The sequence below is a fragment of the Dipteris shenzhenensis genome, chromosome 12 (assembly GCF_047967505.1).
Source record: "Dipteris shenzhenensis isolate YYH24624 ecotype China chromosome 12, Dip_SZ_1.0, whole genome shotgun sequence".
Classification (NCBI taxonomy): domain Eukaryota; kingdom Viridiplantae; phylum Streptophyta; class Polypodiopsida; order Gleicheniales; family Dipteridaceae; genus Dipteris; species Dipteris shenzhenensis.
In genome coordinates, this window is record NC_141607.1 from 56,032,106 (window position 1) to 56,047,861 (window position 15,756).

Here is a 15,756-nt window from a genome sequence, read left to right on the forward strand (position 1 = left end):
TTGAGGATGAATTATGGCTGCCTTTGCTATCAATGTCCTCATAGGATTTTGTGTACTTTTTATGATGGCACTTTATGTGCCCTTTTGGTTGTGATTGCTATTGACAATATGGGCCATCAATATCACTGGAACCCTTCATAAATAGGCTATTTGCCAAGTCAACTACTCGCATAGATTTTTGAACTTTTTTATTGTATTTTATTTCTTGTAAGATTTTCATACCGTACCAAGGATTAGTACCATCTTTCAAGGCTTGTGATTGACTTACCGATTGCCATAGACTGGATCCTTACATAGCTTTGATGTTATGTTGAAAAACTATCAAAAATTAAAAAAAAAGCCCAAAGAAATATCAAACTTAAATTTATACATAGTAATTAATGAAACATTGGATTCTTCGAGTAGATTAGTTGTCTTAGCCTTGTATGTTCTTTCTATTTTTTGGTCACTCTTATGACATATTATCAGTATATGATGCCTTTTTCTAGACAAGTGTGTCTCAAATTGCACTTTGTTATTGATATATATAACTAATGTAAAAAATAAAGGGCAAGGTGCAACATGGATGCACAAAAGCTAGATGTATTCATGATACAAACATGGCAATACACCAATTCAAATCACATGAAATCATAGTCAGCACTTGCAACAAATACCTGAGTTATTTCCTTGTATGGCATTAAAAGAGTAGCAATCTAGAAAGGGAAATGATCCCATCCCTTCAAACCATATTGTAGGGATAGATATTCTAAGACTCAAAGTGAGCATGGAAGAGTAAGAAACTCCTATGAAAATAGGCCTAATTGTGAGTATGAACAATCTAATGTAGGTCACAATGAACCTATAATAGACTCTTGGATACATTGAAGAGCAAAGAAGTGGTAGGACATTCACTCTACTAACTACGATTCTCATCTAATGACCAAAGAAAAAGGATTTGTGTAATTCCATGAAAGGTTGTTGCAAAGAGAAGAGATATAGATGTAGAAATTTCTCAAAGACAGCAAACACCAAGTGCAAGAACTTGACTAGGAATGGTAAGCATTAAAGAAATAGCTACTAAATTCTAACCAATAAATCAATGCTTAATCCTATGTATTTATGTAGCTACCAAGACTAGATGATAAATCATTTGCACGGATAGAGCAAAAGTCTCAAACTTGGTTATACCTCCCAGTACAATGAGTATAGGGAGAAATGCACAAAATTCTATTTTCAAAATTGAAACTCCAATTATCAAATCAAAAGAAAGAAGACCTAGAGGAGCTAGTACAAGATCTATTGCTACTACAAAGCACCATTACATTTCAACAAGATCTTGTTGAAGACCTTAAAAGAGATGATCATCTTGAAGGATGAGCTCAATCATAAATGTTAAGTGCATTACCCACTCTAAATTGGCACAATAGTTGCAAAACAAAATGTTTAGTGAATTACCCACTCTAAATTAGGACAAGCCAATGGGCAAAAAGTCTTTCATACATCTATGCCAATATATGGAAGAGGATGACAAGAATATATTATGCCTCTCATTACATGTAGGATCCATATGCATGAAACAAGATGCTATGATGAGATTTGAATGTCTAATGGGAAGCACTCCCCTCATGGTAGTACCTGGTATTTTTTCTTTACTGAAACATGATTCTAATCCATAAATTTAAATTTCAAGACACATCCACTCTTGAAAATTATGATTCCATCCAAGCAAGAAATAAGCATGTGTGAAGAATACATGGTGTATCTCAAATCCAACGTCCCCTACCTCACCACTCTCTTCACTGATATCTCTCAATCCACCCCAAATCTACTACCATACTCCTTGCCTTTACTAAAATACTCCTTACCTTGTCTCTTTGCTCATGCCTTGCATCACTTCCAATAATCCAACATTCCCAAATAAATTATCCCAATAATCACTACCTTTCTCCACTGCTTGATAATCCTACATTACATGACTATCAAGAAGGTCAAGCCACTTTCCTTGCTCTTCCACTACATCCCCTAGTCATACCATCCCCCAATATTCTTTGATTTTGTATTTGATTCCACACCCTTCCACTCCCCTATGACTTATTAAGACCACCCCAACTTCAGACATCGATTGAAATACCATGAGCTACGGTAGACATTGATTTAATCTAGACTAGTATCAAGATCTAGATGACCCAAAGCGAACACCCACAATGTATTGGGTGCAAAATTAGAACACTATCCAAGTAATACCATTAGAGAGTTTTGGATGAAATACCTAGGCATGAATTCGACAGGAGGATGTGACATCATATTTGGGACACAACCCAAATGGATGAGACTGAGAATAATGAAACAAGAGTACCTCATAGCATCAAATTTCTTCAGAATGCATCCCCAATTTGATGTAGTACCAAATCGACATTGGTGGAATGCAAGCATACAAAAGCTACAAACAGAGTAGCTCCTAAGCTATTAGAGAACCAAAGGGGAAGAGTGGAGTGCACAGGATAAATAATTATACACTATGTTGTATTGAATAGAAAGGTGAATATATACATGAACCCTCAGGGTTAGGGTTTGATCCTATGCCCTACATCTATGGTGCAATTTAAACCATCTTTATCACCCCCCCTTAAATTGCATTCGATAAGTAGAGGGTGAATAAACAAGACCTTTTTTGGATTTTGTTTGGTGCATATGATAGAAATTGGTATTGAAAAAAGAAGAAAATGTGCATGTGTGGGCACATTGGATATGTAGCGGAAGCTTGTATAGTGAATACAATTCACTAGATTCTATACATAAAATGTGCATTTCCCTGTCTTAATTTGTAGGTCACCCTTTTCCTTTGGGAACAAAAAAGGTTGAAGAAAAGAAGGAGAATGCAAACAAAAGAATTCTACCTAGATCAAAGACTATGTGATCAAAAGGTGAATGTGTAAATAACGGCTTGTATGATTGCATATTGCAGATGGATGAGTTAATGCTAAAACTCATAAAGGTGAACACATCATCAGTCTCTATAGACTATGAAATCCTATGAAGATGCATCCAGATGTAAAGATGATCGATGCAGCTAAGAAGATGCAATTTAGTAGGCTGTGACAAACAAGGGTGCCACTAACCCAAAAAACTAATAGAACTGCATGAGATATGTTGCATTTTTGTGTAGTAGGAAATATATGTCATGTCATTTGGGGCCATAGAAGATCAAATAGTCACTGAGGATAGTGTGATCTAGGGCTCCATACGAGTAGGGGACAAAGGTGCAAGTATGATACTATGCTCTAATGAAGAGGCTTGAAAAATTGGCAAGGAATTGTAGCCTAATGAACTTGCATGCTCAACTATCATGAGTTCAAGGTCATCTACTTTGTACATGGCTAAACATCTATTGGCATAGGATGTAGCATTTATCATAGTCTCATAGAGGAGGAGATAATGTTCATGTTGAGACTAATTTGAAGTACTGGTTTCAACTACTAATCAACATCAAATATGGACTACATATTACATCCATAATGCATGTCATAACATCGGGGTTCCCTAGGTTGCGTTATGGCCAAACCTAATAATGTCAACTACACAAGGGTAGACTACATTGATGCATAAATGTTCCTCATGTACATTGATGCATAAATGTTCTCATGTTGAGGAAATATCTATCAAGGATCTATCAATCTAAAGAAGTTGATGACAATTGAATCCCATTAATATATACCGTGACATTATTTATGAGTTTGTACAGATTCCCAAAACTAACACTTATGTAGTAATAAAAGGCAAAAACCGAACAACTCTCACATATATTGTAGATTTAATGTACAAAATAGCACATAAGAAAAACAAGGAAGAGAACACTCCATGTCTTCAATACAATGATGAGCAAAGAAAATACAGAAGTAGAAACATCCGTTATATTCATGATAGATTTCGGATACAAATATCTTCAATCAAACGGATGTCTCAAAAACATGTACAAGACACATACAACATGTTCATCTTTGAAAAATAATACCAAACATAATCCAACTGAATACAGATATCAGATATGAAGAGATGCACCATGATGGTGTCTCTTTGTATTATCTGAATACTACTAAAGTATGCCCGGATAATCTACTAAATGAATGCGTGGCTTTTAACTATGCATCAATGGCACATCCCATGGATAGGAATTTTGAAAAAATTCCTGACCTAAACTACCAATGAATGTAATAATTTAACTTCTAATGGATCATAAGCAAACCCATTTCATGAGGCAACATCTCCTCAATCCAGGACCATGCAATTAACAGGACTGAAGATCTTGGTGCAATACCAAGATTCAAACTGTTTCCATACACATCTATTTACTATTCCCCAAAAGATATTACTGAAGCCAGTATTTATTAGCTAAACTAGTTCTAGAAGATAGAAAATACATTAAAAGGAAAAATTAGTAAGAGGTTGTGTTTAAAAACATAGATGTAAGTGGGAATCATGCTGAAATTTTTATTGGTCCAAAGGGCTAGAAGTATTAGCAAGAGTTGTGTTATTAGTGATCTTTTGAGGTTTTGCAAATCAGGACTTGCAGAATAAGTGTCGAATGCAATGATAGCCTGAGTGTCTATAGGAGTAGGTGTAACAAAAGAGCTATTTTTCATTTCCATAGCTTGGCGTACTCTATCAATCAAGACATTCAGCAATGTTTCCACAAACTTTTGCAAAGACACATCCTGTTCTACCTCTTCCTTGGGTGGTGGTTGATTTGAAGCATGCAATAAGAACGTTGTAGCCACCTACTGCTCTATCATCCTACTTTAGGTTACCTGTCACTCAAGGGGAATAAACAAAAGACTGTGTTCTTTGAATCATTAACTACAATGAAAATACTGTTTGAAATCATAGGAGGTTAGGAAGGTAAGACCTTTTTTTTTTTTTAATGCAGGTTTATATTATAAAGTGAAGATAAAATTTTACATTATAATAAGTTATGTACCCCTGGAAAGCAAAAAAAAGGGAGAAGAAGCTTTCAAGAATAGAAGTAGAAATCATCATTTTGCATTTTGTATCTACTCTTTCGGAACCACATGGGTGATAACCTTAATAACAACCATGCCTAGCATGATATGGTAGGGGCAATGGTTCTTTATTCCTCTACCCTTAGGGGTAACACCATTGGGCTATACAATAGTCTCCGTCGCCCTTTGTAGAGATTCCAAGAAGCTTTCTTTTGATAAATTCTCATTGTGAACCTTGAATGAGACACTTGCAGGGTCGATATGGGACATCGACCTCTTGAAAAGAGGTAATTGCTGGGGGACCTATGAGGGGGAGGGAGTTGCTGACATTAGTGGGAGTACACCATTTGTATCGTCACTCTCAAAGTACTGGACCAACTTATTAACCAGTGTCTTTAGCATATTCAGCTCTTTTGCGGGGATGTAGACTTCCTTGGTGGCCACTTACTGAGGGGTGACCATTTTTCCATTGATTCGGTCAGAGAAATTTCTCCAAAGTATGGTGTTCCCTCTTAACAGGGTGGATATGGACATTTTCTCCTCTCTAGACCGCGAATGTGGTGAGCCTTGCCACATCCCGAGGTTGTTTGAACCACTCTCAAGCTTTAGACCGGTTCTTCAAACCCTTAGAATGATATATGGTCCTCATTTGCATCCTAGTGTCAAATAAGATCCTCTTCAAACATCTTATGGTAGAAGAGCATCTTCTCGTCGATGTGTAGTTTGAGACTATCTCGTCCACCTTTTCAAGAGTGGCCAAAGACTTGGGAGCTCTTTTTAGGGCCTGCTGATTGGGATGGATGGTGTCCATGCCCTTGTAGGGCCCTTGTTAATCCAACGCCTCTTCTCAAACCTTTCTTGACACTCGCAAACTAATTGATGTGCCTCTGCAAGGCGTTGTTTCTCAGTAGTAGGATTAGAGTATTCATTGTGGCCAACTATACTTATATCCCATCTACATGGCTATGCTTCCCTTACCATATCTTTTTCCTCATGCCATAGTGCAGTAGGATCTATGATGAATCGAGCGGGTCTTAATGATGTGTAGGTGGAGACCACTGCCATCTCTTCATATGAGCCACTCTAAATGATGACTCAATCCGATCGCTTTCCTAACTTAATCGCATTTGCATGACCCTTACCCTTGGAGTGACAAGTGACTCCTTTTTCCCTCTTAGCTTGCTTGTAGAGCTCTTTACTCATGGCTTTAGCTTTGGGCCCTTGTAATCACATTTACTGACACAAAGGACACTTGGCCCCCCCTCTCAATACTAAGCAAGTTAATGCTGGTGTTAGGGTCAAGAGCCGCCGTTCTGGGTGCTCTCCTCATGGGACAATCCTTGCATAGATGGTCCACCCTGCAATTGGAGCATAATGGAGCATTTGCATTGGCATGGGTTGACCATCCTTGTAGGGATAGTCCTTTAAAAAGTGAGGCCCCTAGCACATATAACAGGCTATGGGTTTATTATTAGCTACCTTGTGGGGACACTCATTGACTCGCTGTGGATCTTGGCAAGTGTAGCACTGGATAGTTGATCTGTGGTTCACGGTGCTCATATCCCTAGCTCTTTGCATAGTGGAAGCAGTCTGGTACACCATAATATATTGTTCATCCTGCATGAAGTAATGGCTTATCTGGCTTGTTTGTACATAGGACTTTCATATTGATAAGGGATCAGAGGCCGGTATGGCATAGTCAGGGTCCTCCCACTCAATTGGTGGCTCTTCAATAATAACCTGATTTGTGGGAATAATCTATGGTGGTAGGGGTTGTGGTCCTAGTACAGGTGGGGCCAATGGCAAGTTTTGAGCCCTAAGTGTTGTGAAGATAGTGGGAGAGAGGGAAGGAGTCTCACTTGCGGCTTTCTCACATGCACAATGGGGGAATACACACAAAGGTGGAGGCTGAAAACAGTTTTCCTCTTCTTAGTTGTGAAAGCCAAAAGAACTCTAGTACAAAGAAATAGAAGAACCCTATATGTGGGTCTCAAACCAAACTCAACTAACTAAGGTGGCATACTAACTGAGCCACGAACTAGTGTAGATAAGGATAGCTGTCATCCAGCTATTATTCGTGGGCGGTGTACAAGTGTCGCGAGTGGAGCTCGATATCTCAACAAGTGTCCCTTCATAGGCTAAGGGGGTTCCTTCTATGGCTAGTTGTCCTTGGTTGTACTGATTTGGTGGAGCGGGCAAGGACAATGGTTGCCTTTGCTTATACATGGGCGGAGACATAGTCTTGGGGTATGGACATTGAGAAGTCTTGTGGTTTCCCCATCTAGTACAGTGGGCTGGAGCACCACCCTTTCCCAAAGGCAAGGGCACCCATTTGTAGGGTGGTTGCCTGTGCATATCCCACACCATACATTGTCTCAGAAACAAGTGCGGATTGCTAGGGATTTCTTTGCCCAGCCCACCCTTAAGCTGTTGAGCCACTCGGTTTAGTAAATCCATGGGAGGATTACCAAAAAGCGAGCGAAGAAAATCGAGCGAGGCCAAATAAGCGAGCATGGACAAACAACAATGCAAGGTGTTATCTGTTTAATAACAACCACATCATATTCATCAGGACAGCCAATTACCACAATTTATGCTCCAAGAAAGCTTACCCACTCGCCTGCATCTTGGCTAGCATGTTTCCAGAAGTACATGTTCAAATCATGTTTCCTTTGCTGTGAAAAAGTAATGATAAAACATTGAATGCTTTCACTAATGAGAATAGTAACATATTACATGAATTGCTCTTCATGTTGTCAGAAGACACCTTTTTTCTAAAAGTTATTAACTCCATAGCACAAAAAGCATATGTCATACAAAAAAAAATTAATATAAAAATTTGATGCTTCAAAATATCTTCCAACCCTTGGAATGATTGTACAAAATGTTTTTTTGTGCATTGCCAAAACATGGAAGCACACCTATGTATATCATCCGCTTCCAAAGGAAATATAAAAAAGGGACATCTAGGCTACCTACTAAATGCTTGATGGGTTTCTTCCACCTTCAAAAAATACAACTTAGTGCAGCTTCATGCAAGGAAGCACACCTACATATATTATCCGATTCTGAAGGAAATGCAAAAAAAGGGCATCCAAGCCATACACTACATACTTGATGGGTTTCTTCTACCACCCAGAGCTTGAAACAATTCAACTTTTGTCAATGTAGCCTGATGCATAAACTGATGCACCATTTCAGTTAAGCCCAAGACAACAATAAACACGAAGTATATGTGCTTACAAGGCATGTAGGGACTTTTTCTTGCTTCCCTTTCTGTGAAATCAAGGCATGTGCAACGTGGAAACTCTGAAATCAAGACACTATATGTTAGCCCCTTGGACATTGATCCTGTTGTACGAACATGGAATACATGCACCTCATGTGGAATAATGATGTTCTCTCTCACCACCTCCCCATTTTCTATAACTGCCTTGTGTATCCTTTCCTTGAAATCTTTATTCAACTTACTTCTCCATGAAACAAGCTTTCCATCACGATGAGAAGGGCGCACATGGCTAGGTGTATGGATCTACTATGCATAAGGAGGTCCCATCACACCAATAGAATCATCACTATTAAATACGAACCCTGCCCTTACAAGGGCACCCCTCTCATCTACAGTCATTGATGTCCCACTTGCAACCTTCCATACACCTGGAGAGACCCCAGGAACACCTTGAATGGATTTATCCACATTCCATGTATGGGTGACAGAAGTATTACCAAACCATACAAACTGCTCTATCACTCCATGAGAATGTTGCCTTCTTCCCTTAAAACAAGGGGCTGGCACACCATAACTTGCACTTCTACCAAGTGAATTGATTAGTGCCCCACATTGTCTCCGACTCTCTGCCAAGTAGCCAAAGCATGTGACAACACTATGTGGTTCGGTTCTCCTGATCGCCCAATTGGCTTCATGAATATCTATCTCTCTACAAACCACGTCCTATGATGGACTTTTAAAATCAATTTGTCTTCTTTTTCCTATCACTCTCCTTGTTGTCACTGTCATGTATTCTGGTCAATGACTATCATTTCCATGGACCGATGTTGAACATTTTGAACCCCTCTTTCTTCTTATGCTCACCGGTTCTGTTATTGGCCTATTCATCTCAGGAGATTGTATCCCAGCCTCTTCAATCACTGTGTGTGATAAATCCACAAGCCTATTTCTATCCCCTTTACTAGACCCACTACCATCAAGTATTCTTCGCTGGAGAGCATCCAAATTTGGTCCTGTACCCAAGTGTCTTCCATTCATAAAGGCATTGTAGTGGGCACTCTGAAGGACACTCATTGCAAGATCTGTTGCACAAGCATCATACAATGTTATGTGTTTTGCATATCCATGTGCTGCTCTCATGCTAGAATGTTTTGTCTCTGAAAGGTTCACTGTAGGAACAAATCCAGAGTGCTCTTCTTGCTGCAAGAACATTCCCCCCCACTGGTTGACTCTTAACATCCCACCAAGCAAGCCACGTATGCAATGTTGGTAGCTCACCCTCCTTCACATGAATCGGGGACCAATACAAATTCAATGTTTGTTTGCATTGGTCTGCAGAAGTTGAAGTTGTTACCTCTCTCCACTTCTGACTTAGAACTTTATTCTCCTCTTGAAATTGTGGCTTAATGCATCGTCTGGTGTGCTCAACCATGCTCATCTCCCAATGGAAAACACAAGTTCTTTCTCTACCATCCATCACATTTTCAGGTCCACCATTGTAAACAGTGCGGACAGCCAGCCAATTTGCTCCTGCTCCATCTGCCATGAATCCACGAAATTCAGGTTTTTTAAAACCATTCTTCTCCATTGTATTGTTCAGTAGCTCCCAGAATCGAACTTGAGCATGGTTATCCTCCACCTTGAATTCACATATTGCTATAGTTAATAGCTCCCTTATGAATGGGTCATACACATGAGCACCCATTGTTGACCATCCCCTCACTCGATGCACATGGTCAAAATGAACCCATTATGATCGCAAGCTTCCACCAGGCCACATGTGATTCACTAGATCAACTCCTGATCCTGGACCAATGGTCGACATTTTGAAGATATGTGGTTGTTGTTCATCTTGCAATTGTTCAGGAAATAGGATACTTTGTAGGTATGGATATTTGCATCTCCTCTTTAAATCAAGTATTGAATCCATTCCACCATCCCCTCCTCTAGCCTCACTTCTTGTGCTCTGCACCACTCTCTAAAGCCTCCTTCTCTGGGTCATTGTTGGTGTAATGGTTTCAAGCACTTCTTTGAACTTTTGATCATCTAGCGGCTCCACAACAACCCCATCCTTTGCTAGCATCATCTCCATCACAAGGTCTTGTGCCACAGACACCTCGATATTTTTGCAAGAGGAATTTCCATTCAATCTAGCACGCATTGAAATGAGATCCTCCACTTGCATTTCCTTTGCTCGACTTCTACCTTTTTCAACTGGATGGTCATGGAAACCCACATGCATTGCGCATCTCATTGCCTTCACTCATTCATGGGGAAAGCAATAATATATAATAGCACTGCATAGGTAAACACACTCTGGTATTGCATCACAATGCTTGCACACAAGTGACCCCAAGGCTGGATCAATGGGACCAGGTAGAGGAGGTCTCCTAAGCTTTCCTTTCCATTGTGTATCATTTAAAATTCCCATTCGTTCAAGGAAAGGACAATCCAAATTACAACATCTCAAATAACCTGAACATCTACTCATTCTCACAACACCATTGAAGCACTCTTGCGAACATGTGGAATATTTTGTCCAAACATGACCATCAACATTCTGTTCCATTCTAGACATTGGTGAACCCTTAGGCATAGGTGGAATTTCGAAGACAATATATCCATCGTAAGTTAGAGGAAGCTCAGTTACCTTCCACCCGAACTGCAGATTTGAGCGCAACATGAAGAGAACTATTCAAAGGCATCCTCTCTATAAGTGAAACCACACTATTCAGTTCATGATTCATAAAGTCACCATGAGTACCTCTCTTATAGGACATGTGAACTCTTAAGGTTGACTGTTGGCCACCACTAATCTTGAACCCTTTCTGACCATCCTCTAAGTTTACCACTGGAAGTACAATGGCAAGCTCATCTATTCTGATTTCTTGATGCAGCTCAATGTCCTCGTTCTCAATGTGAAAGTGTTCCTTAAGCTCTACCAATGAAACCTCCAGGAAAGGAGTGTCAAAACGAATGGTCAATGATTCGTGTTCTCCAAAGCGAATGAAAACTGAGAAAGGCATGATTCAAATGCAAGAGCCAAGATGTAGCACCAGACGACACCAACCAAAGAACAAGTGAAAAGCTAGCTACACAAAGGGTCCGAAAGCAGGGACGCAAAAGAAGAAATGGCATAGATGTGTTGGAGACCGAAGAGAATGGAGCAAAGAGAAGTGTTGAAAGAGCCACTACATTGGATTATGGGAGAGAAGCAAGTTCATCTCTGTAAGTGTCAAATGCAAATGGATGTCACTATTAGCATCCAAGGTGGTCGTTTAACTGCAGGTCTTTATTGAACAATATGTGTTTATTTGTTTAGAATAATGGTAATCTTTGAACAAGATGCCTTCATGCATATAGTAACTTGAATGATGCCTCCATGCATTTCATTCAGTAAGGGTGTACATTTAATATAAATGAATAAAAAGAGAAGTAACTTTCAAATTTATATATTGGTATTGAAAGACTAAAATATCAAGAAAAAAATTAAAGATTTATAATTACTATATTTTACTAGCAATAGTTAGAATGAGTACTATCTTCAAATCCATATCTAAAATGAAAACTATCGAAATGTGTTAGTTTACTTCACATTTGCATGAACGAGCAATATTACTATTTCCATCATGAGTCATTACATGGTGTTCTCCTCACTATTACAAGGTGTTAGTTTTTCGGTCTTCTCCTACCGTGTCTAATAATGACCAGGCCTGCAAAATCCCTCAAAAATTGTTTCTCTAAAGGCTACGCCTGCAAAATCTGTCTAATAATGACCATCGACTGCAAAATCATTACTACAAAATCACTTGCAAAATCTGGAGATATTATGAGGAAGGGCGTGGTGGGCTGGGTCAGATTCTATCTCTCTTTCTCTCCAGCCTTGAAGCGATTTTATCTCTCTTTCTCTCCAGGCTTGAAGCTTCCCCCAAATGCTCCTCAAACTCCTCCAACACTCCCCACCCCCTTCCATTCCTACCCTCTCATCTTCCCACAGTTCAAAAGTTTAGCGATGTTGACTCCTTCCTTTCCGAGATGCCTGCCGTGACATCGAGCTGCTTGTGGCTTTCAACAAACTTCAATGACATCGACCTCCTTGCGGCCTTCAACAAACATCAACGAGCAAAGAGCTTTTGAGGTAATACTCCTCTTTTCTCTTCAGAAATTCAACGACCATAGCCTAGGGAGGCAAGTGTAACGGTAAGAGTGCAAGCAAGAAAGAGATATGAAACAAAGTGAGCCGAAAGAGATATGAAGCAAGGTGGCTCACTGTGGTGGCGGTTGGACTGCCTGGGGCAGCAAAAGAGGCAGCACGTTAACGCACTGCCTCTTTTGCTGCCCCAGGCAGTCCAGGAAGGAAGTTCCACCACAGTGAGCAAGGTTATCCAACTTCCTTCCTGGACTGTGCCTGGGGCAAGGTAAGCATGTTCGTATAGATTCTTAGAAGAGAACAATGAGGAAGACGATCAATCACAAGTAGTCCAAAGGTGACTCACTATGGTGGCAGTTGGACTGCCTGGGGTAGCAAAAGAGGCAGCGCATTAACGCGTTGCCTCTTTTGCTGCCCCAGGCAGTCCAGGAAGGAAGGAAGGTAGTCCTCTTTTGCTCGAGGCTCGGAAGCATGAAATGGAATGGAGGAGTGAAATGTCGGATGATTTTTAATGCTCTACTAAACATGAGAAGAGAGATCGCTCGCGTCTACTAAACATGCATGTTTAGTAGAGCGTGGCGGGAATCCTTCTCATTTAGCACTTACTCGCGGATGAGCATGAGAGAAGAGAGATCGCTTGCATCTTGGTGGAATGGATCTGGATCTTCGTGGTGGTGTAAAGCAAATTGTAGGTTCTGGAGAGGAAGCAAGAGGAGGAGCTTTTTTTTTTGCAAAGAAGCAAGAGGAGGAGCTGTTTTGGGTGGTGCTTCATGCGAAGCTTCATCATCGTAAGCTGCTGTTGCTGCTTCTTCTTCATCCTTGAGGGCCACTCCTAGTACCTACCATCCCCTTAGTCACGGGTCTTTCGAAGCCACGAGTTCAGTGTCAGCTTTCATACTTTACTGCATGGCTAATAAAAAGCTGCCTTCAACTGCGAGTCCGTATGATCTCATGATTTTCATCATGTGGTGATGCTCAGCACAGCTTGGGAACCTTGGCAGAAGAACTAGAAGATGGATAGATTCATGGAAGCTGGAGTGCAGGACCAAAAAAGTCTGAAATGATGGAAGAGGTGGTAAAAATCCGGTAAAGACATTTTCTCCGAGAAGGCCGAAAACAGGATAGACTGGGTTGGGGAGCGAAGGCACGTAATGTGCGTGCGGGACAATCTCATCTAAGCTACGATCATCGTTCCGACGCGAGAGGTTCAAAGCTTTGTCCAATATCTCTGACTCACAGAGAGGCTTGTGAAGAGGCCAATGCTTTGCGCGACATGGCTCGCTGTAGTAGCGCACCAAATTGCATCGCGTGCAAGCGATGGAAGCTCTCCTTGGGCATGGATTCCAGAGCTCTACATCCCAATTCGCATAGCTCACACTCTCCAATGCTCGGCCCTCGATGCCAGAGCCTAGCCTACTCAGGAAGTCCTCCACTAGAGCCCAACGAAGCGATAGATGTTTTACCTGAATGTGGTGCAGCACCGTTGGGGGAGTTCGATCTGCTGTTGGTGGTTGTACTGGATGGATATCCTGGTCCTGGTTGTCTGGGAAGGAATCATCCTCTTGCAATTGATGGGGTTGTTCTGAGAAGACCACATCGCAACTTCCTATTACCTTCTTGGTAACAGGGTTCTAGAGACGGTAACCCTTCGCCTCTTCACTATAGCCCAAGAAAATACACGTCCAGCTCTTCAGTTCCCATTTGGTCCTGTTAGCATCAAGGACATGCACAAAACATTCACATCCAAAAACTCTGAAATGTGTAGCTGAAGGTTTCTTTCCAGAAAAGGCCTGCAGTGGAGTCATCCCATTCACAGCCTTCGTGTAGCTACGATTCAGAATGTAAACTGCCATGTTACATGCTTCAGCCCAGAAAGTCTTTGGCAAATCTTTCCCTTTCATCATACTCCTGCCCATTTCGCAGATGATGTGCATCTTGCGTTCTACTACTCCATTTTGCTGTGATGTATGTGGTGGGGGTTTCTGCCTCTTGATCCCATGACTTTTGCAGTAACTTTCAAATTCACTTGATGTGAACTCTCCACCTCTGTCTGATCTCAACTTCTTCACCTTCCTCCCCGATTCTTTCTCGACCATTACATGCCATTCTTTGAACTTACTAAAAGCCTCATCTTTAGTCTTCAAGAAGTATATCCATATCCTTCTACTATAGTCATCGATCAGCATCATGAAGTAGTAGGAACCACCCAAAGCTTCTGTCTCCATATTTCCGTAGAGGTTCGCGTGAACGAGCTCTAGAGGAGCCTTTGCCCTTTTGGCCTCTTTAGGAAAGGGTTGCCGATGCTGCTTGCCCATCATGCAAGCTTCACATACATCGGGCAGATATGTAATTTCTGGTAGGTCTGCAATCATTACACTTTTATGCATCTCCTTTAAAGAACTAAGGTTTAGATGACCAAACCTCTCATACCACAGCTTAGTGTTCTTCACATCGGCTTAAGCACTAAAAGCTGAGCTTTCGTAGATGTTGTTGCACTGTGTACCTTTACCAACGACCTTCCCTTGAAGATCCAAAATCTGTGCACCATTCTTATCGAATTGAACTGAGGTCCCGATCCGTGATCGCAGAAACAGACAAGTTCCTCTTGATATCTGGCACATAAAGAACATCGGACAACTGTTTTACAACTCCATCTGACTTGAGAGCTATCGTACCTTTTCCTTTTGCTAGACATTTTGCATCATTGCCGACTGCTACCAGGATGTCATTCCCTACCGACTGTAGAGAGGTATACCAATCCTTTTGACTGGTCATGTGGCATGATGCACCACTGTCAATAATCCAAGGTTCATCCACAGGTACATGAATTGCCTCTGTGCAAATCTCCTCAATTGCTACGAACAGCTCTACTGGTACTGCCTACGCGCTGTTGCTGAACTCTTTCTTTACTCCGTTCTTCTCATCTGCAATCTTCCTTCGACACTCATTCTGCTTGTGCCCTACCTTATTGCAATAGAAGTACTTGATCTTCTTCTTTCTCTTTTTATCATCAAAAGAAGATGGGTTACCAAAGTCCTTACCCTTACCTTTCTTTGATCCAGCATAGAAAGCCGAATCTTCTCTAGCAGTGCTCGTCTTTTGACGCATCTCCTTCTCTAGAAGCATTGCACTGAAATCCTCAAAGTTGAGGGGTGGATTTTTGTTTTGCGTATTCAGCGCTGTAATAAGACCATCGTACTTTGGTGGGAGAATCCGTATGCACCTTCGTGCTAGATTCTTGCTGGTGATGGTGATGCCAATCGCAGTTATCTGATCGCGCAGATTCTTTACCCTGGTGATGAACTTCTTTGCCATTTTAGACTCAGACAATTTCTCGTTCGTGAGTTGAGTCTCCAGATTCTGAATCTACGTCTGATTCGTGGTCTCGTACTGATTTT